The 25,114-nt window shown below is 49.7% G+C and overlaps 1 protein-coding gene across 7 annotated transcripts in view; it reads right to left on the bottom strand.

Moving 5' to 3' along the window:
• PTPRS (protein tyrosine phosphatase receptor type S) overlaps window positions 1–17,838 on the bottom strand; it is a 238,009-nt gene extending 220,171 nt beyond the window's left edge. For 5 of the 7 annotated variants that reach the window (XM_044417517.1, XM_044417520.1, XM_044417521.1 and 2 more), the window contains exons 1-2: window positions 17,720–17,817; window positions 17,313–17,510 (exon numbers count right to left, since the gene is read on the bottom strand). The gene's annotated coding sequence lies outside the window, so the exon portion shown is untranslated. Of the gene's footprint in view, window positions 1–17,312; window positions 17,511–17,719 lie in introns of all 7 variants that reach the window. The other 2 variants (XM_044417518.1, XM_044417519.1) reach the window with 2 other exon arrangements.
• Between the last annotated feature and the right edge of the window lie 7,276 nt (window positions 17,839–25,114).

The following is a 25,114-nucleotide window of genomic DNA, read 5'->3' as shown; positions in this document are numbered from 1 at the left end:
GCTTTCTCCAACCCGAAGCAATTTTTTTTTTAAAAGGACCACCATGGAATCATGTGGAGGGGAAAGAGGAGAATCATGTGGACTAGTAACCTAGGAGATGCTAAAATAAATGTAGCTGCAGGAAGCTTAACTCTCACTTTTAGGAGAGGCTTTTCTCCAGGGACATCCTGCCTAAGAAGGGGAGGAGACCTCTTGGTTGTAGCCCCGTTTCAGTATGGGCAGGCATTTAAAATGCCTAGATTCTGTCTCTCTTACTGCATTTGCCACCTTTGAGATGGCATGGTGGTTTCAGTGTTGTTATTGTATTATTCATTCTATTGATTTATATTTGGCATGTCCACAGAGATGATGGGCAAGTTTGATTTTCCCCTGCATAAAATTACACATGGACAAAACGGCTACTTGCTTTCTAGCTCCAAAGATACTCTATTGTGCTTGGGCAAAATCGCCCCCTTATTTCTGAAGGACGGCACACACTCCACATGGGGACAGATGGAACTGTCAATTTCCATTTTGGCTTAGAGTGTCAGGATTTTAAAGCTAAGCTTGTAATGTCCCATTTCCACACAAGTTTCCCATTTAAAAATAAAATAAAATCTGTATGGATAGTTGTACTTTGGGTGTATGCGTTTCTCGCACTAGCAGCAATTTTAAAAAATCTGTGGGTGTTTTTCCCCAAGTCATTTCCACTGCTCTAAACCACTGTTGTGTACCTCCCCACTCCTTCCAATGCACTTCATCACAAGGCTTGTAAAAATGCGGAATTCAGGACTCCGCATGAGGCATATCCATTAGAACTAAACCAAAAGAATGCTCCACTGGATGTGACACTCATCCGTGTTCCTCTTTACTTTTCTCCTACCACAGCCCCTTAAAACATGTTTGTGTGCATAAATACTACTCTTCTCCTGACCAGTGATGTATTTTATGCACTTTTCTTTCTGCCTCCATGAGAACTAGAAACTTATTCTAGCTTAAAACAACTAGAAGAAAACTTAAGACAGGCATTTGTTCAGGAGGAGAGAGGAACCCATGTTTGACATGCAGAAGGTTCCAGAAGTGGCACAGTAGTTAGGGTGTCAGAAAATCTGGGTTCAAGACCCCACTCAGACATAGAAACAGAGTGAGTCAGAAGGAGCCTCCCGGGCCATCTAGTCTAACACCCGGCTCCAGGCGGTTCTGCTCACGACATGCCCACCATGGGCATGTCTAGCCTGTCCTTGAACACCCTCACCAATGGAGCCTCAATGACCTCTTGTGGAAGCCCATTCCGTACCCCCGGGGTCCTGACTGTCAGGAAGTGCTTCCTGGCACCCAAATGGACCCTGGGTTCCCTGAGCTTGGCTCCATTGGAGTGCGTCTTGCCTCCCCCTGCAGGGGAGAACAGGTCTCTGCCCACCTCCGTGTGACATCCCCTCACATACCTGTATGTCGCCAACAGATCCCCTCGGAGTCGCCTCTCCTCCAGGCTGAAGACACCCAGTTCCCTCAGTCTCGCCTCATACGGCATCCTCTGCAAACCGGCCACCAACCTTGTGGCCCTACGCTGCACTGACTCCAACCTGGCTATATCCTTTCTGCAATGAGGGGCCCAAAACTGAGCATAATACTCCAGTTGTGGGTGCACCAGAGTCGTGTAGAGTGGTAGTAATACCTCTCTTGATCGAGAAGCCACACTTCTGGCTGTGCAACCAAGGGTGGCGTTCGCCCTCTTGACCACTGGCTCATGTTCAGCCTGCAGTCAACCAGCACCCCGAGGTCCCTTTCACAAGTACTGCACTGGGTAACTCTGGGCCAGCCTGTGATTCTCAGCCTGGCCTACCTCTCAAGGATGTCGCAAGAGGGAAAAAGGCAGGCCAGAAATGCAATAATTCGTATTAAAGCCATCACTATAAGGAGCCCTGCTGGCGCAGGTTGCGCAGTGCTTCTGCAGCCTGCCATGGGGAATCCATATCCTGGTACGCTCTTGAAGGAATCTGTGAAAAGGGCATGGAGAGCTGGCCTTCCGGGAACACACTGTGGTCCGCGCATCGCAGAGCCACGACTTAAATCATTACGTTGTAGAATTTTAGGGCTGGAAGGGGCTGTGGGGGGGGGGGTGTCCCTGGTCCACTCTGGTTGAATCAAGGCCATTACGTACAGCATCCGCCATACTTCAAGTGCTGCAGTGAAGGAGAAACTGAGGCAGTCTGTCCCACTGCCAAACAGCTCTGGTTTTTCTGAGTCCCAGCTAGAATCCACTTCCCTGCAGTGTCCAGTCCTGCTCCAGTCCTGCGCCACCGAGAACAGCACACTCCTCCTGCACAGGGGAGCCCTTAAGATGCCTCAAGACTGATCTCAGGAGGCTGTTGCTGTTTCACTTGCCCCTTGGATTCTAGGCCCTTCAAGTTGTGCTAGATTTGGTTTCTGGACCTCCTGATATCCTGGCCCCCAGGCTTCAAGCAAAATAAAATAGAGGAAGAGAAAACCACAGAATCATCCATCTGGATGGATCCCCTCCAAGATGCAGAGGCTGCATCACGCTGACAGCATTTAAACACCTCTCCCACTCCCTTGGAAGAGGGGGCTGCATTTACCTGGGACTGAAATGAGAAAATGAGGAGGCAAAGATGGAAATGCCATCGTGGCGGTAACCCCAGGTGAACCCAACTCTCGCTCTTTCCTGCTGGGGAGAGGTGGATCTCCTCCTCAAATGCTGATTTTGCAGCAGGGTCACCTGGGGTGAGAGAACCGTCCCTGATGGAAGTCTGTTGGCAACACAGGATTGGCCTGTGCAGAGACACTTGGATGCAGACTGATATATTATACATATGCATCTGCAGCAACCCAGCCTTCCAAAAGCACAACGGGAACAAAGGGATTTTAAACAGAACCAAAGGCAGCTAGTGGAAGGAAGGAAGGAAGGAAGGAAGGAAGGAAGGAAGGAAGGAAGGAAAGCAACATAAATCAAGCCAGCCTGTAGCAGGAGTGGGGAAGAGAGAAAATGCACCTGAACGGGGAGGTCTCCCTCCTCAACTTTATGGCTGGGTGTGATGTCATCCCAAGTTGCGTGACTTCGAGCCGGATTTCTTAGGGCCAGGAGAGGTTGCACGATCCAATTTGACCCCTTTTGCTCCGTGCTTTCTGCCAGCCCTTTTTGGCGTTCAGAAACACCATCAGCGCAGCCGGGGCGGAAATATTCCTATGTGCGCACTCAGGAGACCACTCTCCGTTCTCTCCTGCGACGATTATTTCAAAAAGGGCAGCAGGCCAGTTGCTGGGCAGGCAAACCCATTTGCACCTCATCCTGCACGTAGAGCTGCTGAGTCACCCCGGCTGGTGCCCGCAAACGTGGGTGGGGGGGAGAACAGCAGCAGTACAAGGCGCCGAGTGATCCATCCTCGTGCCCGGCTGGCCTGCCGTTCTCCAGACATGGGGTAGGACCCACAGAACATGAGCCTGAGCCCCCGTGAAAGTGCTGAATGTGGTGGAGGGGGCTGCCTCGGGGTCGGTGGATGCTGGGCTGCATGGCCTGCTCTGCTTCTTGAGAAGCTTTGTGGCCCGCCCAACGGAGGGCAGGCGCAAGAGGGCAGCTGGGCAGCAAAGCCAGGTGAGGGCAGCTGGGGAGGAAGCAGAAGAACTGGTGACCGACTGCAAAGATCCTGCACCCGTGATCCACAGATCACGGGTGCTCCGAAAGAGCCGTTCTGGGTGGCTTGAGGAAAGTCTGACTGGCACTGTCCTTCGAGTACAGGAGAGTGCAGAACCTTCTCCTGGGCTTGCCAGGACTCGGCTCACAAACGCAGATGCTTCCCATGCCGTGGGAAGGCCAGAGGGTCAGTGCTTAAACGATGGGGCAGAATCCAAAAGCCACAGCCCGGCAACGCTGGGTTGGGAGTGACCGAAATATTGCAGGTGAATTAGCAAATTTTCACATCCTCCAGAACGCTTCTTCAGGCTGGGCTGAGAGGCGGATGCTCCCGAGCATCCATTTGGCCACAGCTTTGAGGGGGAACGTGGGAGGGTGAGCAGGTCTAACCTGACTTGGCGGTTTCAGATGCTCTGTGCAAGAACATCAAAAGAGCCCTGCTGGATCAGGGCACTGGCCTCTGAGCCTCCCGGTTGGTTCACACAGCAGCCAGCCAGCTGCACATGGATACCCACAAGCAGAACAGGAGCGTAACCCCCACCCATCTTCCCCAGCCACCAGTGCAGTGCAGAGTCAGCAGGCGGAGTTCCCCTGGGCAGCCTTCTCCTCCAAGCATCTGCCCATCTCCCTTTGAAAGACACCCTGGCTGCTGGCCTGCACTGGCCTGCGTGGAAGTGCATCCGGGGTGAAATTACACCTTGCCGGATGGCCTCCCCTTCCTGCTGTCCCGAATCCCCCAGCAATCCGCTTCACGGGACAACCCCATCAAGTCACAGCATGCTGAGGGAGGAGGAGGAGGAGGAGGAGGAGGAGGGAGGGAAACGTCCCCAGATGCATTCTTGAAGGTTTGCCTAGCACTGCTGGGAAGAAGCTGCACACAAGGGGCGTGTGTGGCCCCCCAAGCTCTGAACACTGGGAAGGGATCCCCATCACCTTCCTTGAGGCAAAGCACAGCAAGTTCCTTGCTAGAAATTATTTCAGGTGGTCCTACCGAGATGCACAGAACCAAAGACCCCCAGCAATTTCCCAGTGGCCTGCAGAGAGGAAGAAAGTTTGAGAACAGCTGAGCTGCTGTATCCCTCGCCCCGTGTGCTGCAAGGTGACCCCCCCACCCCACCCCACCCCACCCCAAAGCAGTTCTCTGAGTGTGGGCCCCTGTGCCACACATGCTGGAGAGATGCTTGGTGGATGGCCACAGTCTGCAGAGTATTTTTCTTAGAAAAAGGGAGACCCCACAGAAGAGCCCAGCAGGACATGTGCGTGTCCAGGGAAGCCTGGGGTGCTTTCTGACCGCTAGAGGGAAGAGAAATGGAAAGGAGGGCTCTGTGCAGACACGTATCCTGCAAGACGGCTTGGCTCGAAGACAAGCACCCCAGGTGGCAATATTCTGCCGCAGCCTCAAGGGGATGGCGGACAAGGGGTCTCCTGAACTGGCCAGCACGGCATGCAAAACGGTGGCCCCATTTTACAGATGGCATGCCCAAGTCAAGGCGTCGTGGTTAAGGGGATGGACTGGAGAGCTGGGTTTGTGTCCCCATAAAGCTCAGTGATGACTTGGGGCCAGTTACTCACTGTTGGCCTCACAGGGCTGTTGTAAGGATAACACATGGAGCAGGAGGACTCTGCAAGCTGGTTCTCTCCGAGAGAAAAAGGATTTGCACAAGACCAAGCACAGAAGAGGAGCTTTTCACATGCCCCTTAAAAATTCCCACTTCAGGTTCATGCGGCATAAACATGCCTTAGCTCAACTTCACACCCTCCGAAAGTGTCACGACTGCAATTCCCATCACTCCCGGGCATCATGCCAACAGCCACTCCAGCACCTCTGGAGAGCTGGTTTAAAGAGACTCCTCCATCCAAAGGGAGATGCTGCAAGACGGAAGAAGAGACCTTCCCCAGCGCAGACACTTTGTCGGGCTCCGTCCACAGTTGCTCACAACAGCTTTCCAAAATCTCAGGCGGAAACGGGCCTGCGCGCAAAGCAGGGTTGCTAGGACGGAGCTACAGCACCAAAGAAAACCACAGCAAAGGTGCTAAGAAAGCTGTCTGGGGAGCCAGGGACAGACAAAGAAGTTCTGCTTGAGATCACTGGAATTCTCCAAGCGTTGTTCTGCTGTGTGTCTCCCACCCAATTCCCTTTTCACCTCTGTTTTTGCTGCCTGGTCTGCACAAACGGGAAACCTGGACAAACAGAGCAACGGCAGGAGGTAAAATTTGTGCAACTTTGCTCCATACCCCAAAGCTGGGCTGATCTCGTGTATGGGGAGAAATCGGGCAAGTCGTTTATCAGTCTAGATGTATTGAAAAGTTTTGCATATTTGGCTCTGGCTTGTCCATTTCCTGGTAAAGAATAGCTCATATTGTGTTGCAACGGCTGATTTCATTGTCATGAATTCAGAGTGTTCATAACAGCTTGGGTCATTTTTTGCTCTGCAACATGCTGTTACAGGTGACGAGTTGGCTTCGTAGTGTCATTGGTTGTCTGTAGAAAAGCAGGGTATAGCATGAACAATGAAATTAGGAAATTTGCACCAATTGCGAAAACAAATGGTTCAAGCTTTCTCAGCAGACATGTGGTCACCTTTGGGGCCTCAAACAGGGCCAAAGAACATCCTCAAAGGTCCCTCTGGGGATGGAAATCCACAAGCAGGACACCACTCCTGAATTTCAGACTTCAGGCTTGGAGACTGGGCAACCCCAAGTTCTGAGAATAATGGCTGTAAAACCTGGGGGAAATGAGATCTATCTAGCAGAGACCAATAGATACCTCACGGGTTGCCATCCAAGAACATAGGAGAGACTCACAGTCTTCAGATGCAGAGGGCAGGATGGGAAGCACAGAGAAAGTGGACTGTGGCCACAGGAGGGGATGATTAACAGCCCCTCAGGTTGGTGGGTTCTCCTTTGCTGGGGGGATTTAAGCAGGTGAGGGATGGACACCTGCCAGGTAGGGTGTTGCTCACCCTGTACCACCAGGGAGGATTAGATTACCTCCAAAATCTCAGTTAAGTCTACGGTCCCCAGATGTGACACACCTGAGGCGCATCGTTCCCCGATATTCGCTCCTGGATCACTGAGTCAAGGGCCTCAGCCACCACCGGGCCACGGCCATGACAAAGGCTCCTCTTCAACACTGGATTGGCCTACACTGCCCAAGCCTGCCCTGGACTGATTTAAAAAGCAAATGGCCCAGTTGTTCCTTCTGGTTAAAGATGAACGGAAGAAGCCCTGGGAGGAAACGCAACTGCTTGTCGACTCTTTACCAGCAGTTCAAAAAGGATCACCAACAGCTGCAGACTGGGAAACAGGCACGCTTTGCAGAGTGATTTATTTTCCAAAGAAACAAATTGTACTCGAGTTTGGCAGGAGTGGCGTCTTTACAGCAGAACATAAGAACAGGCCTGTGGGATCAGCCCCAGAGGCCACCTGGTCTGGCCACCCAGCTACCCAGAGGAAATGCACCAGCGGAGCACGAGAGGGACAACACCCTTCTGCCCATGTTCCCCAGCAACAGCTTTATGTAGTCATACTGCCTCTGACCTGGGAGGAGGATGGAACCACGAGGACTAGTAGCTCTCTCCTTCATGCATTTGCCCAACCCCCTTTTAAATCTGTCCAGATGAATGGCCCTCACCTTTAAATGAATTCCATAGTTTAACCATGCACTTGGTGACGAAATTCTCCTATTCACCAATCTGGAATCTCCCACCCATCAGCTTCACGGGAGGACAAGAGAACTACATTCCCCAACTGCTCTTTCCACACCAGGCCCAAATTTGTTTGCTTCTGTCATGTGACCATGGGAGAACCCTCATGCCCATGTTCCCCAGCAATCAGTATACACGCTGTCTCCGATTCGCAGACCACACGGAGCTTCTCTTCCTCAGCTTTGCTAGAGAGCGGCTGCAGCCACCACCGCCCTGTGGAGAGATGTGCTACCTTGACAGCCTTGAAGTACACGATGCACCTGGGCAAAGTGCCCTCTGAAAGCTCCCATCCTCCTGGGGGGGGGGGTGGCCCTGGGCAAGCAGGCGCAGCTGATGGGTTGCCAGTGCAGAGGGGCCGTGGAACAACTCCCCTGTGCCCATGGGGAATGAAACAGAATGAAACAGCCCGGGTTGCAGGAAGAGGAGGGAAGGGGGCCTGTTAGCCCCAGGGCAGGGCTGGATGACTCAGGAAGCCACTGCCTGGAGAGGGATGTTTTGGGTCGAGATGACCTGGCATTGTGTTCCCAGTGGCAGCCAAGTCCCCCAGCAACCCACTGGGACAGCATGCAGGGCCACAGGTCTCCTTAGCAACTGGCATTCCAGGGTGGAGTGCCTCTGAATTTGGAGCTCCTATGTGGCTAACCCCAATTTCTTTGGGAGATGGACAAGCTCCTATTTGTGGGGTGTAAGTGGGTTGCTTGCTTTTAAAAAACCATTGCAAAGGAAAGAAATGGACAGATGTTTTCCCACAGTCAACATTTTGGGAACAGTTGTGCAGAGTGGGAGAGAATCCACAATATCTGGCAAAGACCTCACGCTTTCCCTCATTCTGACCCGTTCAAATTTTTCATGCCTTTGAAATGATTCCTTGAAAAAGAGGTAGCATGACATTTTCAAAACAAGAAGGGACCAAAAACCCCGTGATAAATGGGAAAAACTTTCTTCTCCTTTGTCAATGCCAAGGGATGAGATGTGCTCCAAATTCCTTGGGCTAAAGCTGCAGAGACTTCTAAGGTGGTGGAGCCAAGGGTGGCGGTGGGAGTGCGGGGTGACCTTAGGACCACATCAAGTGGCATGAATAACATCACCCCATATAAAAATTCCCAAATGGTGAGACCCTCCGGAATTACTTGCATGCCAAGAGAGGCAGATTGCAAATCTGCTCTGTCACCTAAAGGGCATCTACACCCCTGCATGGGAGGCTAACCGCTCTGCCTCTGCATGCTGTACTGTTCCAACTCAGCCACCTCATCTCTGCAAGGGACATGCGATCTCTAGTCTGTATCACAGAAATACAGTACCGCTTTTAGTCTACTTGTTAAATTGTCCTTCGAAAACATTCTCCTGGGTGCATTCCGGTGTGGGAGGAGCTGAAGGTGGGGCCAAAGCTAAAGGGGCGGGGCCAATGTCCTAGCACCCTGTGCAGGCTCTTCCTACCAGCAACTCTTAGAGGAGGAATTCCAACTTTTGTGAACAGGGGAAAGAACTGAGCAAAAGCCAAGGGAGAAAGGGGGAGTGGTTATGAGAGCAAGCCAGGTGGACTATATTTGGCCTCTGTACCCCAAGTTTTTGTGCCTCTGTGTGTTTGGGGCATTCAAGTAGTCTCAAAGCAAAGATACACCCAGCAGAATCCTTGATCTCTTTAGGAGGAGGCTTCCCGGTGAGACCCTGCATGACTGTCTGGCCTAGGATTGTCATTTCCACTTGGGAGCAGAGGCAGTGGCTTCAGCACATTTGTCTCTGCAGACAAGATATATGCAGAGGCGGAGCACACTGGAGCCTGCTATGAGTCAAGCTCCCTTGGACCCCTGGGAGGTTGCCCCTTTGATCTCACAGGAGTGACTTCAAGGCAAGGGGAAGAAGAAATGGTTGGCCTCACCTATCCAATTCTATCCCTCTGTCCCTCTAAGGAAATAAAGCTTATGTAGGCAATTTTCTTCCACACCCCCTTCTTCTCCACACAACAACTCTCTGAGGTAGGCCAGTTAGACCAAGAGCCTGGGATTGGCCCGGGTCAAAACCTGTGGAGCTTCCTGCCTAAGATACATGTGTAGGATTGCAACAAGGTCTCCTCCAGCTTCGTCCCACAGGCCACTCCACACTCACTCTTAGTTTTTGCACTTGCTTTAAAAATGTGGCTTTTGGGTTGCAAGATTACATTGTTCTTCTGGGCTTAAAGTCCAACAGCTGCACTTGCGATTTGGGCATGTGAAAACAGTAGTTACAAAAAGGTGCACAAGTTTGCACAAGCGGGCACATGTATCAAAAGGTTTTGGCCAACTGCTGCTACCTTGCAGAGTGTTTCTTTCCTCTTTTTAGAAATACAGCTCGCATCACCTGGGGAGGGAGGCGCTGAACATCAATACCAAAGAAACCTAGCAACAACTAAGGATCTGCAGTCCCACCAAAGGAAATGCTGGTTTTAGAAGAAGGATTTTCCTCTGGGGAGAAGGGAGTTAAATCCCCTGCCGTGCCTGCTCTGATCCTGTTTATTATCTGCTATGCAACTTGTATGTCTTTTTAACACCCTGCACTTAAGAGGCAAAGGGGCTTTGACAGAGTCATAGAATGGCAGGGCTGGAAGGGGCCAGAGGGACTCAGGTCCAGCCCCCTTCTCAGCGCTGTGCTGAGCTCTCAGGTGGCTGGCCAACCCTCTAGATGCCCCCAGTGTGGGAGGGAGGGCCCACCCCCTCCCCAGGTCATGGGTTCCGTTGCCTTATTGCTCGGACAGTGTGGAAATTTTAAACTCGGCTCACTGTTTTATATATAACCTACCATTTATATATAACCCTACCAGCTTAGCTGGCTTGCCGTCCTTGCAAAAGCTCTGTGAACTGGCCCAAAGCACCCAGGGAGTTTCGTAAGAACTAGAACCCAAATCTCCCAAGTTCAAGTCTAACATCCTAACTCTGGCTCTCATTTAATTTGGCCCCAAATCCAACTTGCGGGTCAGCTTTGCCAGTCCATGTGGGGTGGGCTACATCTCAGCATGTATGGCACACTGTCGGAGGCGGAATGACACGAAGCCCTATGTGATTAGGGTTCAGGCCCCAATCCCCCCCCCCCACTTGCTTCTGCACTGGCAAGTGAAGGCCTGGTTTGGCCCATGGGTGGCGGCCCTCAAATTTTCCCTCTCTCACACAAGAATTCGCACTAACTTTTAATGCCATTGTTCAGAATGCTTGGGGCAGGTGAGCAATTATTCTCAGGGCAGCTGGATTCATGGACCATGTCCCTGGCTTAGGCTCTGGCACGGAAAGACCACTGGCAGACCAGTAATCAAGAGTCAATGATACTGGAGAAAATCAGCAAAGAACTCCAATTCCCACCACCCCCAGTCAACATGGTACATCAGACTAGCCTCCCAAGTATTGCACCAAGAGATCTGAAGGGTACTGGCTGTTGGGGGAGGTGGGGGGGGGGGAGAGGCAGAGCTGAAATCATTAATGTAGAGCAGGGGGTCTCCAACTGTATTGGGTCAGGGAATTTCAAGAGGGTATCGCAGGCACTGTTACAAAATGACTGCCACAGTGCCGGGGTATGCTCATTTATCAGATGGCTGCCAAGGTGGGGCGAGGCTAGTCCCAAAATGCTCATTTTCCAAAAGGCAGGCCAATGAGGCTAAAAAAAAAGGACTCAGCCAAGAACTGCTGCACAAGGTGGGTGTGGGGAGAGGGGACCAAAGCACAAAATTGCCCTTGCGAACCCAGTGGGAGAGGTTCCAGCAGGCAACACTTCGCTCAACAGCGTACCAGGCTTCCCATTTGGAAAAAAGGTTCTTAAAAGGTTTTAAAAATAAATCAACACCCAGGAGGTGTAGGGTGAGGGACATGAACCAAGAGGAGGATCCATGGCTGCACGAGTCCCATGGCATTTATATATTGATTTGGAAACCCTAGGATTAGCAGTTCCGTTTCTGACCTCCCTCCAAGGATGCTACACACTCACTGTGCATCTTCAAAGTGCTCACTGGGCATTCCTGGTGCATAAAATCAACAGGTTCCCATAAGATTGCCAAAAGAGAAGGCTGCCCCTGATGTACCTCTGCATGATTCACTGCTCTGGATTCTGCCTCTGTCCAAGCAGTGGCCATGGGGGCTGGCAGTTCTGCCCCCATCTCTGTGGCAGAGGTGCTAGCTCCTCCCCATCCTCTGCAGACAGGGAAACAGAATGACCTCCACTAAAAGGATTCCACCTGTTGCCACTCTGCATGAGTCACAGCTCTGGGCTTAGCCCCTTCCATTATGGAGGCAAATTTGACAGTAATTCCTGCAGAGACTCAGGGGAAAGGCAGCTCAGAGGATGGACAACGGCGTATCTTCGTGGTGGAATGTTTGGCTTAGCATTCAGATGGCCCAGGTTTGAGCTTGGGCATCTCCAGGTAGAGCTGGAAAAACTCCAGTTTCAAACCCAATGGCCCAACTCAGCATAAGGTGACTTCCTGTGTTCTGGTATAAGGTGAATTCCTGAGTTCACATTTAAATTAGTCTTTTTTTGCCCAGAACAATAAGGACTAGAATCTTATCTTACTGTTTCAAAGGAAGGACCAAGCACATACTTTCACGCAGAAGGCCTCAGGTTCAACTCCCAGCATTTCCTATTCTTTGTGGTACTGTGGTCGGGTGCTGGACTGCACACACCTGAGCTCATGTTCTCACTCCATCCGCAAACTCACTGGGTGGCTGAAATTCAGCCAGCGGCTCTCGGCCTAAGCCACCTTACAGGGTGCTTGTGAGGAATAAATGGAGCGCAGGAGGGGGGGGGGGCTTCATAACATACTGCAGGAAAATTTGGCATATAAATGTTCAAACCAAATAAAGAATGTATATGCAGACAAATAAATTATCTATACAAATAAAGGAATTACGCACATTATCGAGTCCAAGGCTGCTCTTCCAAACCTGATGCCTTCTAGAATGGTTGGACTCCAGCTTCTAACAGCCCCAACCATCATGGACGTTGCCGGCTGAAAATGACGGGGTTTGTAGGCCAGCTTATCTAGAGGGCGCCAGGTTGGGAGGCCCCAGATCGACTGCGGGCAAAGCCAGCCTCCAAATTTGAACCCTGCACAGAGGTTGCGTTTCACCTTCTCCTGGCTATCCAAAGTTTGGAACTCCGCTTTCCCTGTGGCTCAGCAAGGAGGGGGAAAGCGCGCCATCGCTTTATTTAGCTCAAGCATTGCTGCAAAAGCGGGGAGTGGAAAACCGACCAGCAAATTCTGTCTCTCCCTCCTTCCCCAGAGACCGACGCACGCCTGTCGGTAATTTCCCCCCCAAACTGTGAAATTGCCTATTTTAAAAAATGAATAGATTGAAGGTACTTTGTAACATGACGAGCCTGTGAAGCCCCACGCAGCTCACGCTGACACATTTTGAACAAACGAAATTAACTCTTCTGCAAAAATTCCATTCCCTGTTCCCAGAAGCACCAAACAGCGCCGGTTTTATAAATATCAGATTGTTGCGAAAAATCCTACAAGCTGATGAACCCTTCTCAAGGCTTCCCAATCACAGTCTGTAGGTGGACTTAAAAAGAGAAGATAGATTACGCTTTGAGAAGCGATGCAACGGTATCCAATTGCCGGTGGTCGGTTAATCTTTTCTCTAAGCACGAAGCGACATTACTGGGAATTTAAACAGTCTCTCACACACTTTCATGTCGGCATTACTGAATTCCTCCTCCTTTGTTGGGCCTGCTGCCAAAGGTTTTTTCAGAACAGTCGAAATCATCCTACCGTTGGCAACATGGCAGCCCACAGAACTTTGAAATAAATCACTAAATACGTCAAAAGTTGGTTCACATTCCAACGTGCTTTTCACACACATGTTTATAGGTATATGTGTGTATGTTTCATGTTAAGCGTGTTTATCTGGACTGCTATTTTAAGCTGCTACTTCTACAGGCTTTCCGTATTTACCTGCATATAGTTTTCACTTGGAGTTGTTGTGAACTGCCTTTGCTCTGAGAGGCATAGACTAAAAATAATATACGCACACCTTCAGATAAGCCTGTCTGGGGCTGCCCTTGAAGGTTGTTCCTTATGCAGAATGCGGCAGCTGGATTAATACTTGGACCAGAAGGTCCCAGCACAACTCTGGTCCAGGTTTCCAAAGTGTTGGTTTATAATGTCTTACATAGCTTGGGACCACCAATACTGAGGGGCACATCCTCTGATCTGAACCTGCCTGGATAATACCCGAGACCTTCCTCTGAAGGGGCTCAGAGTGCAGCAGGGGGCCTCGTCAGTGATGGCCCCCGATTCAGGAATGGTCTCCCTACTAAGGCCCACCTGGTGCCAACACTGTCCTTTTCCCCCCTTTTTTTGGCAGTGGCAGGTGAAGACTGCCTTTGTCTACCAGGGATTGGATGAGTCATTTATGTCTGCTGTCTTTATTACTAGGTTTAGTATTGTTTTTAGCTCTTTCAGTAGTTTTAAATTTTGTGCGTTGAAACTCTCTGCTATATTTTACAACCTCGCATTTTGTTTTTGTGAATTATGGTGAGTTAACTAGAGCGCTTCACCATTTATGTGGTAGAGAAATGAGATAAATATATGGATAATAACATCCTGCATCAGCTCTTCCCAACCTGGCTGGGCAGTACTGGAACTTACAGTCTCTGGAAAAGTGCAGGTTGGGAAACCTAGTATTATAAATGAAGGTGGTGGGGGGGGGTGTCTCTGCAGCTGGCCAGATGACCTGGAATTACAGCTCCCAACACCCCCAAATACTGGCCACACTGGAGGCAGAGGCCCCAGGCTTCTCTAGATGACCTTTCTGCCCCACCCATGCACTAGAGCGTGTTCAATGAGAGCTCCCATTGTCTGTGGATGATGGGAGTTGGATTCCAACACTATGGTGAATGTGGCCACCGGGTTTTCCACCCTGGCATGCTCACATATGCACATGGGATTAAACACCTTGTCCAGTGAATTGTGCGACCCCTTTTGGGTTACCTCCCATACTAGCTGTAGCCCCAGCCCCAGCCCTAGCCCCACTCTTGAGGGATGGCCTTGGAAGAAGCCCACCTCTTCAACCACTCCTCTCTCACACAGGATGCAACTCCTCTGCTCAGGTATCAATTGCGATGCACAGGTTGCACAAACGTTTAGACTGGAATATAGATCTTTCCACAATCTTACTAATTCCTCAGCAAATTAGGTGCCTGCTCTATCTGCACCTCCTCGCCATCGAACAAACCACTGTGATGCCAAAGGACCGAATAAAGACTGAGCCTTCACCACCTCCACCAACTCATACCCTGCCTTTTCGCCCTGCAGGGGACCCAAGGCAGCTCTCCCCCCCACCAGCCCCGCTCTGCCACACTGGTGCACCCCACAGCCCCAGAGGGAGTGAGAGAAATCTAAGGAGCACGGAGATGAGCATTAATAATTCTGGTTGCTTGGAACTGCCTCTAGGAGCAAGTCAGAAATGGGTTTTCCAAACTACATCCCATCTCAGTGGTGATTTCCCCTAAAGCAAGATGTGCTGCTCTCATTTAAAGCCACACAAACTGAAGAGACACCTTGGGAGCACACAGATTTTGCGGGTCGGGATCCAAAGGACCACAGGTCTGCGGCATGAATGCTGACGCCACCGTGAACCTTCCATGGCACCACCGTGTCTGCGGCTGATGGATAATGCAGTCTGGGGGGCAGCTCACACCTGCACTTCCAGGTGCACACGGGAGAGGTGCGTGTGCCACCCCCTCCCCACGTGCCTCCTATAGTTTTGTTCCCTGGAACTGAAACACAGGCCCGAGTCGCAGCGGCACGCTTAATCTGCAGGGGCAGAACAAGGCAGCAAACGCTCTGGTCAGAAATGTGCATATACGTGTGGAAGGGGGGGATCTTTCCAGGGCTCTGTTTCCTGGGGGCTCTGCATCTCCTTTTATTTGTACAAAGAGATGCAGAGGTGCTTGATTTCAGGAGGAGAAAAAGCTCAAGCAGAAAAATTCAAGGGGGGGGCACCCGGAGGGGAAGCACACAGGGGCAAGAAGGTAGAAATCCCAGGAGGTCAGATGCCAACTCCAAGCGGGTGGGGGGGGGCATTTCTTCATTTCAGCAAGTGCCCCTGGAGAGCAGAGTGCTCAGGCAGGGGGGCTTCCCAGGGATGTGGGCTCCAAAAGAAAGGTGTGGGGGCCCGGCCCCAGCAGGCCACCTCGAAATACTGCCCCTGGCAACATGCAAAACGGGATTTTACCCATAACTTAAAGAGTTGTGCTCTGCATTTAGAAAGAGTTGCCATTCATTAAAAAACAAAACCAAACAAAGGCAACTTGAGAAAAAATTCTATGTGGCTGACTTTGCAAAAGAGGCCAAGATTCCAGTGAAGCTGGGGGAAGGATTGCCGGGTGGGTGTGGGGATTTTAAAAAACAGTTTGGGGGCGATAAAGATGGCTACGTACGTGGCACCCAATTTCACCCAGACTGATTTCTTGCCCTGAACAACCCCCCAATCGCCTCCCCCATCTGCTCCGCTTTGCAGAACTAAACATAGAGTTGCAATGATATTTTGAGACGGTCTTTTGCTTTCCACACAAGCCAATGCTAAAATATTTGCCGTTCGGAGTAGAGGGGGTGGTGAGGAGAGAAAAAGAGAACTACAGATTTGTGTTAGAAAAGCAGCCGTCTTACAGATTTCAAAAGCCTTGTCTTTTCTCATTACAAAAGAGAGCAAAAGTACACTGGGGAAAAACAGAGATATGCATTTCTCCTAGAAATTATAATAATTCAAACTGATCGTTTAAATGCTATGGGGTGCCAACCCACTAGCTCCCCTCCCCTCCCCCACCATCGCTCTTCTTTGTTAATGATCTGGTAGGAACAAGAAAGGAATTTGGGAAAAGATGGGGGAAGAGACAGAGGGAACAGCGGGTGTTTGCGTTGTAAATGGATGTTTGAAAAGTTCATCACACCCCCATCCCTGAGCATGTTAAAAAATTATCAAGCAACCGTCAAAAGTTTTGCCAAAATGATGCAGTGGAGTTAATGTAGCCTACTTTGAGGTCCTCTTTTGTAACCAAACACTTACAGCTAAGGACGGGCCAGATTGAATAACCGTTGCAGTTTTTTTAAATGGGTGGTGAGGAACAGAACGGGGGGGGGGGGATGAGGCAGAGGAAAATAAAGCCAGCCAGATGCAAACTCACCCCGCCGCTGCAGTCTTAAAAAAAAGAAAAGAAAAGAAAACAGAGTCCGCTAATTCTTTTTGCTCTCAAATTATGAATTAGACAAAAGACACTGTTGCAAAGAGGACAACAGCTCTCCATGGGGTCATTATGGAACTGTTCAAAGTTGGAAGAACCCCTTCCAACGCCCCCCCAAAACACACGCACCTCCACCCACGTTAATTTAGGGATTCCATACTTTTTTCTTTTTTTTTCTTTTTTCTTTTCTTTTGCACTAACAACTTCCATGCCTGCGCTTCCATCACCAGAGGCAACAGAAAGTACATGGCTGGATAGAAAAATACTTTCTCCACCACTCACACGACACACACGCTTTGAAAGTTTAACCATCTCCTCGACTTCTCCGCGGAAATCACAAAGCACGAAGCGAGACCCAGGCTGGCAGCAAATCTGGAAACAAGGATTTGGGGGCCAGTGTGCGCTTGCATGCGTGGGGGGGGGGTGAGGGAGGGGAGAGTTGCTTCATGGGAAAGTCAGAAGGGGGCCGCAGAAAAAGAACTTGATTTTCACAGGAAAAATGTAGCAGGAGGGAGGAGGAGGATGGAAGGAAGGCAGGACGTAAAGAAGGAAGAAAAGAAGCATGAGGCACAGTTATCTATACACGTGTATCATCATTTTCACACTGGACGTCCTTAACGGGTAACAGGAAAGCAGTACAGAAAATCTTGCAAATTGGCTATTTCCAAAATACAGGAGAGGCACGGAAATTTTCCACATTGCAGCAGCGTTCCAGCAAGACAAATGCAAGTGTACAGAAGATGTTTGGCCAGATACAAATTTCTGCTTACCAGCTGTAGTCTGTTTACATGTATTAAAGTTGGGTTGCTGGTGGGGATATTGAGAAGAGCAGACCATCTCCCCTCCCCAAAAGCACCTTCTCGGTGTAGCCTTGCCCTCTTTTTCCCTCTCTTCCTATGCCTTCAAGACAAAGTCCACCCTAACAGACGACCAGGATAGTGGGAGATGGTTTGGACTGGATCTTTAAACTTAAAAAAAAATGGAGGAGGGGGAAACGGAAAAAAGAGGAAAATCAGGGCTGGTCCAGGAACTGGCTTCCCTCCCCCGGCAACTTAAAACCAAGACTTTCACAGCATCCGTGTTTCAGAGGGACCCCCTCCGGCACCAACGGGCCCCACGGGGACTGGAAAAGCCAGACATAAGCACAGACTGCCCCCAGTAATAATCCAGAACTCACCAAGCAAGCGAGAATCCTTTCCATGAATGCACGCACGCCCCTGCCCCGCACCGCAGGAAAGTCACAAATGGGGGGAGCCAGCAAGAGGTTTTAAGCCTCGGGGGGCCCCCCCCCCCCAGCTGTCCTTAATCCAACTTTTTTGGGGAAAGTTTGGAAAGCAGAAGAGAAGAGAGAAATGGATACAGCCAAGCTCTGGGGAGTGGGAGGAGCTGGGGGGGCTGGAGAAGAGGATGGGGAGGAGCTGAGAGACGGAGAAAGGGGAAAGGGAGAGGGAAGCCAGAAAGAGCGAGAGGCAGGGAGGAAGAAGAGGAGAGAGAAGCGATTCCTAGTAAACTGTAGCCCTCCCCTAATCCGACAGCTGGCTGACATTTTGGACTACAGATCCCAGCATCCCCCAACCAGGATGCTGTGACTTGTAGCTGCACTTCAGGAGTGCTCTAGCCTCCCCCCACACCTTTATCCCAGGAAAAGTTTCCAATTTAAAGCAGATCAAATCAAGGTATGTTTCAAGTAGAAAAGCAGTGGCTGTCCTTGACTCAGATGCAAGGTAGAAGGTTCCAGTTATCTGAGACAGGTGAGGGTTCTACTCTGTGCATGCTCATGCAAACTCTTGTTATTTCTATATGCTTCAAGGGGATAAAAGACTCATGTTGTTGTTGTTGGTCGCGAAGTGGTGTCCGACCCATCCCAACCCCATGGACAACATTCCTCCAGGCCTTCCTGTCCTCCACCATCCCCGGGAGTCCACTTAAGCTCATGCCAACTGCTTCCGTGACTCCATCCAGCCACCTCATTCTCTGCCGCCCCCTCCTTCTTTTGTCATCTATTGTTCCCAGCATTAGGCTCTTCTCCAGGGAGTCCTTCCTTCTCATTAGGTGGCCAGAGTGTTTCAGTTTCACCTTCAGGGTCTGGCCTTTTAAAGAGCAGTCAGGGTTGATCTCCTCTAGGATCGCCTTGTGGTCCAGGGGACTCGCAGGAGTCTCCTCCAGCACCACGATTCAAAGACCTCAATTCTTCGGTGCTCAACCTTCCTTATGGTCCAGCTTTCACAGCCATACATTGCAACTGGGAAAACCATAGCCTTGACTACACACACTTGTGTTGGCAGGGTGATGTCTCCGCTTTTTACTATGCTGTCTAGACTTGCCATAGCTTTCCTCCCCAGGAGCGTCTTTTAATTTCTTGGCTGAAGTTCCCATCTGCGGTGATCTTGGAGCCCAGGAAAATAAAATCTGTCACTACCTCCATTTCTTCCCCATCTATTTGCTCGGAAGTGAGAGGACCAGATGCCACGATCTTAGTTTTCTTAATGTTAAACTTTCAAGCCAACTTTTGCACTCTCCTCCTTCACCTGCATCAAGAGGCTCTTTAACTCCTCTTCACTTTCTGCCATTAGAGTGGTATCATCTGCATACCTGAGGTTGTTGATATTTCTCCTGGCAATCTTAATTCCAAGTGGTGATTCATCCAGCTCTGCCTTTCTCATGATGTGCTCTGCATATAAGTTAAACAGGCAGGGCGACAGTATGCAGCCTTGCCAAACTCCTTCCCCAATTTTGGACCAATCAGTTGTTCCATTTCCTCTTCTCACTGTTGCTTCTTGACCCGCATATAGGTTTCTCAAGAAACAAATAAGATGGTCTGGTACTCCCGCCTCTTAAGAACTTGCCACAATTTGTTGTGATCCACACAATAAAAGGCTTTAGCATAGTCAGTGAAGCAGAAGTAGATGTTTTTCTGGAACTCCCTAGTTTCCTCCATGATCCAGCGTATGTTGGCAATTTGATCTCTAGTTCTTCTGCCTCTTTGAAGCCCTGCCTGTACTTCTCGGTCCACATACTGCTGGAACCTAGCTTGTAGGATTTGGAGCATAACTTTGCTAGCATGTGAAATGGTACAATGGTGTGGTCTGAACATTCTTTGGCATTGCCCTTCTTTGTGATCGGAATGTAAACTGACCTTTTCCAATCCTGTGGCCACTGCTGAGTTTTCCAAATTTGCTGGCATGTTGAGTGTAGCATTTTTACTGCATTGTCATTTAAGATTTTGAATAGCTCAGCTGGAATACTGTCTCCTCCACTAGCTTTGTTGTTGCTCAGACTTCCGAAGGCCCATTTGACTTCACATTCCAGGATGTCTGGCTCGAGGTCAGTGACCACCCCATCATGGTTATCGGGGACGTTAAGCTCTTTCTTGTATAGTTCTTCTGTGTAATCTTGCCACCTCTTCTTAATCTCTTCTGCCTCTGTTAGGTCCCTGCCATTCTGGTCCTTTATCATGCCCATGTTTGCATGAAATCTTCCCTTCATATCTCCGATTTTCTTGAAGAGATCTCTGGTCCTCCCTATTCTATTGTTTTCTTCTATTTCTTTGCACTGTTCATTTAAGAAGGCATTCTAATCTCTTCTAGCTATTCTCTGGAATTCTGCATTCAATTAGGTGTATCTTCCTCTTTCTCCCTTGCCTTTCACTTCCCTTCTTTCCTCAGCTGTTTGTAAAGCTTCCTCAGCTTCCTTTTGCTTTCTTGCATTTCTTTTTCTTTGAGATGGTTTTAGTTGCTACCTCTTGTACAATGTTGCAAACTTCTGTCCATAGTTCTTCAGGCACTCTGTCTATCAGATCTAATTCCTAAAATCTATTTGTCACCTCTACTGTATATTCATCAGGGATATGATTTAGGTCACACCAGAGTGACCTAGTTCTTTTCTCTACTTTCTTCAATTTAAGCCTAAATTTTGCAACCAGAAGCTCATGATCTGAGCCACAGTCAGCTCCTGGTCTAGTTTTTACTGACTGTATAGAGCATCTCCATCTTTGGCTGCAGAGCACATAGTCAATCTGATTTCTGTGTTGACCGTCTGGTGATGTCCATGTGTAGAGTCGTCTCTTGGGTTGTTGGAAAAGAGTGTTTGCTATGACCATCATATTCTCTTGACAAAATTCTACCAGCCTGTGCCCTGCTTCATTTTGTACTCCAAGGCCAAACTTGCCCAGTATTCTGGTTATCTTTTGGCTTCCCACTTTAGCATTCCAATCCCCCATGATGATAAGGACATCATTTATTGGTGTTAATTCTAGAAGGTGTTGTAGATCTTCATAGAAGTGGTCAACTTCAGCCTCTTCAGCACCAGTGGTTGGGGCATGGACTTGGACCTTGTGATGTAGAATGGTTTGCCCTGGATTCGAACTGAGATCATTCAGTCATTTTGGAGATTGTATCCCAGTAGTGCTTTTCCTACTCTTTTATTGATTATGAAGGCTACTCCATTTCTTCAGAGGGATTCTTGCCCGCAGTAGTATACCCGATGGTCATCTGAATTAAATTCACCCATTCCTGTCCATCTAGTTCACTGATTCCCAAGATGTCGATGTTCAGTCTTGTCATCTCTTGTTTGACCACATCCAGCTTGCCTTGATTCATGGATCTTACATTCCAGGCTCCTATGGAGTACAGATCTTTGCAGCATCGGACTCTCCTTCCACAACCAGATACATCCGCAACTGAGTGTCCTTTCGGCTTTGGCCCAGTCGCTTCACTCTTTCTGGCGCTACTAGTACTAGCCCTCTGCTCTTCCCCAGTAGCATATTGAACACCTTCCGACCTGAGGGGCTCATCTTCCAGCGTTGTATCGTTTTGCCTCTTGGTACTGTCCGTGGGGTTTTCATGGCAAGGGTACTGGAGCGGGTTGCCATTTCCTTCTCCAGTGGATCACGTTTTGTCAGAGATCCCTGCTATGACCTGTCCGTCTTGGGTGGCCCTGCACGGCAGAGCTCATAGCTTCATTGCGCTACGCAAGCCCCTTCACCACGACAAGGCAGTGATCCACGATGGAGAAAAGACTCATACAAGAGGCCAAATTTGTTGTTGCTTCTGCTTTCAGTTAATAACCTTCAATTGTCCGGTTTGCAGGGGGTTAGTGTGATGACTGAACCTGGGCATTGGGAGGTGTTTAGAGATTAAACAGCCCACAGTTAACCTGGGATTTGTCGTTGGGCGTCCTGTGCATTGCACCACTTCTAAACAGCTCAATAGGCCACTTTCTATGGTGTAGTGGTCAAGAAAGCTGGGCTGAGTCTTGGCAGATCTGGATTCAAGTCCCCACTTGACCACTGGGTGCCTGTGGGCCCATCACAGACTCTCAGCCTAACCTACCTCACAGGGTTGTTATGAGGACAAGCTGCCTTGAGTTCCTTGAATGAGAAAAAGGGGCAAGACAGGAATGCAGTGTGATAAGCAGCACACCCAGAAGAATAAGCAGCCCAGAATGGCTCCATGAGGTCACTCCAAAGGCTACATTTGTGTCATCCAAACCCAGCAAGGATGGGTTGTGTGTGGTCTAAATGGTGCTCATATAAGCCATGGCTTGATGTACTGCAACATAAGAGTTGTGGAAACATCACACACCGTACCCTGCCAGATTTAGATGGCAGAACAGTCCTATTCCAAAGCTACCCTGCAAGAGCTTTAAATAAGCCACAATTGGCAGTGGTGATTGTGCAAACCAGGTTAGAGTGTCCAGGTTGAATAACCCAGGAATTGACATTACTTGGGGAGTGGTCTTCTGCCTCTTGGTCTCTCAGCCTACACTACCTCACAGGGCAGTTCAGCAGATACAATGGGCTGAGTTATAAAAAGGGGTGCAGACAGAAAAAGTGCAAAAATAATAATTTGGAGAAGATGCTGGGCACACGAGGCAACACAGAACATAGTGCTTGGCTTAATAAACAGTGCACGTTTCTTTCCATTATCACAGGGACTAGGACTTTCAAGATGCTTCTGTTCCAAAAGTACTTATTTTATTTTTTATTTTGTTAAAACATTTCTATGCCGCCCCATTCACCGAAGCCTCGGGGCGGCTCACAACATAAATCTTCAAAAAAGGAAAAAAGTCAGAAAGAGAGATGCGTACTGAGGAAGCGTGGGGCGAATCCAAAAGCCAGCTTTAAAAAATATATATTTTTGTCCCCTGTAGCCTTGGAAAAAAAGGAGGCAGGTGCTCACCTGGCCACCTAACCCACTGCAGAGGGCTGTAGCTTGCAGAAACACAGAATTCCTCAGCCACTTTGAGATGTGCCCCGTGAAGGCTTTTCTGTGCATATCAATCCAGAAGGGAGAAGATTACCTACGTCTGTCTGGCCAGCTTTCTCCAAATGGGCACCCTTAAATTAACCACGCCTCTCCGTTTTCTGGCTGCTGCGTTGTTCTAGCATCTAGATCAATGCCAGTATCACCCACAGCACGGAAACCCTATCCCACTGTTCGCCTCTTAGGACAACCACACACACTGGTTTTAAAATGGCATTTTACCTGGGTCCGCCAGTATTAATTGGCTAATGTTAACCAGCATGCTGTGAGTTGTGGTGAAAGCCATTGTGATAACACTCAGGAAGTTGGTTATACTTGTTAGTATAACAGTGTGACCAATGGGGATAGAGGAAATATTGGCAAGAGGCTAATTATTATGCTTTTCTCTCTTCTCTTCCAAAGAATTCAGACTGCATGTGGATGTCCTCTCCATTCTGGGGCGAGAGGCAGATGGAGGTCGCAAGGGGGGGGGGGTTCTTTGCGGTTTGCTTTGGGTTCTTTTCAGAGGGCTCCCCCATGCCGAAGGGGACTGCAACATGACTTGGGCTGCTTGGACCAGACCTGCAGTGCAGCCCGGGGCTCTCGGGTGCATCCGGCTGCTGTCCAGCATGCCTGGATCATGTGCTCCACCAAGCCCCCATCAAGTGCAACTGGCAGCCCATCCTTCTGCTTAGTTCCTGCTGAACTTGGCAATGTGGAGTCTAGAGCCAGGATTTGCTTTTCCCTCCTCCTCCTCCCAAATCCTCTTCCTTTGCTCCCATGCCTTTTAGGCTGCACTTTATGGAAAGGCCCCTTCTCTCTCTCTCTCTGCCCAAGTCTCTTTTGGGAGAACAGCTGGATGAAAGGGCTCGGAAAACAGTTACAGCTTCCTCCTGCCTTCTCCAGGCCGCTGCCTAAGGCAGGGAATCTGCCCTCTGGACATGCCTGCAAAGCAATTGCTGTTTCATGGGCCTGCCTCACAGCCTCAATGTGAAGATGTAATTGCAGCAGGGGGTTGTCTCCATGGGCTCTTTTGCAGGAAAGGCGGGATCTTAAATATGAACCAATCAAAAACAAGTTCAAGTAGATCAGCTCAAGCATTCACCTACTCCAGTGCGCCATTTCTGGAAGTGCTTAGTCTCACCTGCCCCTTGGGAGCATGCAAACCAGGGCACCAGAACAACAGCCAACTCATGCAGGCTGTTTCACAGCCGTTAGGGTTCCAAGATAGACTGCCTTTGGAAATGGAAGCCCTGCTTTAGTTCACAGCCACAGGGGTCCAAGAAGTCCCATTCCTGCACAGCCAGAGAGCAAGTGTGGGCCCTTTTTAGGGTACCCACCTCAAATGGGTTTCCTGCCCTGAAATGCATTTTTGTGCTTCTGCAAATGCAGGGGTGCCCCCACGCCTGAACCTGCCAAACACACCCACATGCTGTTCACAGGTGGGTCATTTCAGCGGCACAAACAAGCACCAGTAGCAGAGGGGCGGGTGATCTTGCTCATGAACCTCAAACGAGGAGGGGCCAGGCCTGGTTCTGGGACTTCTGGAGACCCAACAGTGCTGATCCATGGTGCCTACCCAAGAGCAAGAGCTATTGTCTTAACTGCAATGATAAAAGACGTATTCCCACATGCCCATGTATGTTGGTGACCCAACCTCTTTCTATCCATCCGGTGCACTAACAGAAATGTCCTGTAGGGACGCTGTTCTGCTCCAATCTCCTTCCAATCTGCACCATGGATTCATGCAGAAAGACCCAAAACGGGTTTGGGTCATTAAAGAGGAGGCACTGACCCTCACCCATACTTTATGCCTGTATTTCCCAGCCTGGTGTTCTCTGGATGTTATGACTACAACCCCCATCAGACTCAACCAGCATGGCTAGTTGATGGAAGCTGTTGTCCAAAACACCCAGAAGCCACCAGGCTGAGAAAAGAAGCAAAATGACCCCTTCTGCTTCTACAACAAGCAGCCATTGGAGCTTGGAGAAAGGAGAAAGGGACGGGCAGGGTTGCAACTTTTTGGGGAGAAAAGATTGGCCAGTCCACAGGCTTTCCTTGGACCCTGCAGAATGCTCCCTCCCAGTTCAACAGCAAAGCAACTGATTCCGTGAAACACCTCCCTCCTCTAGACTTATTCAGTGGGTTTAAAAATACCCCCTGCATCCATTCCCAACACACCTGCTCTCCACACCTTAAGTCTGCAGCCTCCTGGCCTCTTCCCAAATATTTGGGGCGGCTTCTGCATCTCTACCCATGCAGTGGAGACTGGGGAGCTGGCTGGGGCAGTGGGGGAGCAAGGACGGTGATACACAGCCAGGTAGGGCTGG

The sequence above is a fragment of the Varanus komodoensis genome, unplaced genomic scaffold (genome assembly GCF_004798865.1).
Source record: "Varanus komodoensis strain SLA01 unplaced genomic scaffold, ASM479886v1 scaffold89, whole genome shotgun sequence".
NCBI classification, from domain to species: Eukaryota; Metazoa; Chordata; class Lepidosauria; order Squamata; family Varanidae; genus Varanus; species Varanus komodoensis.
This window is presented reverse-complemented; position numbering and strand designations above follow the sequence as displayed.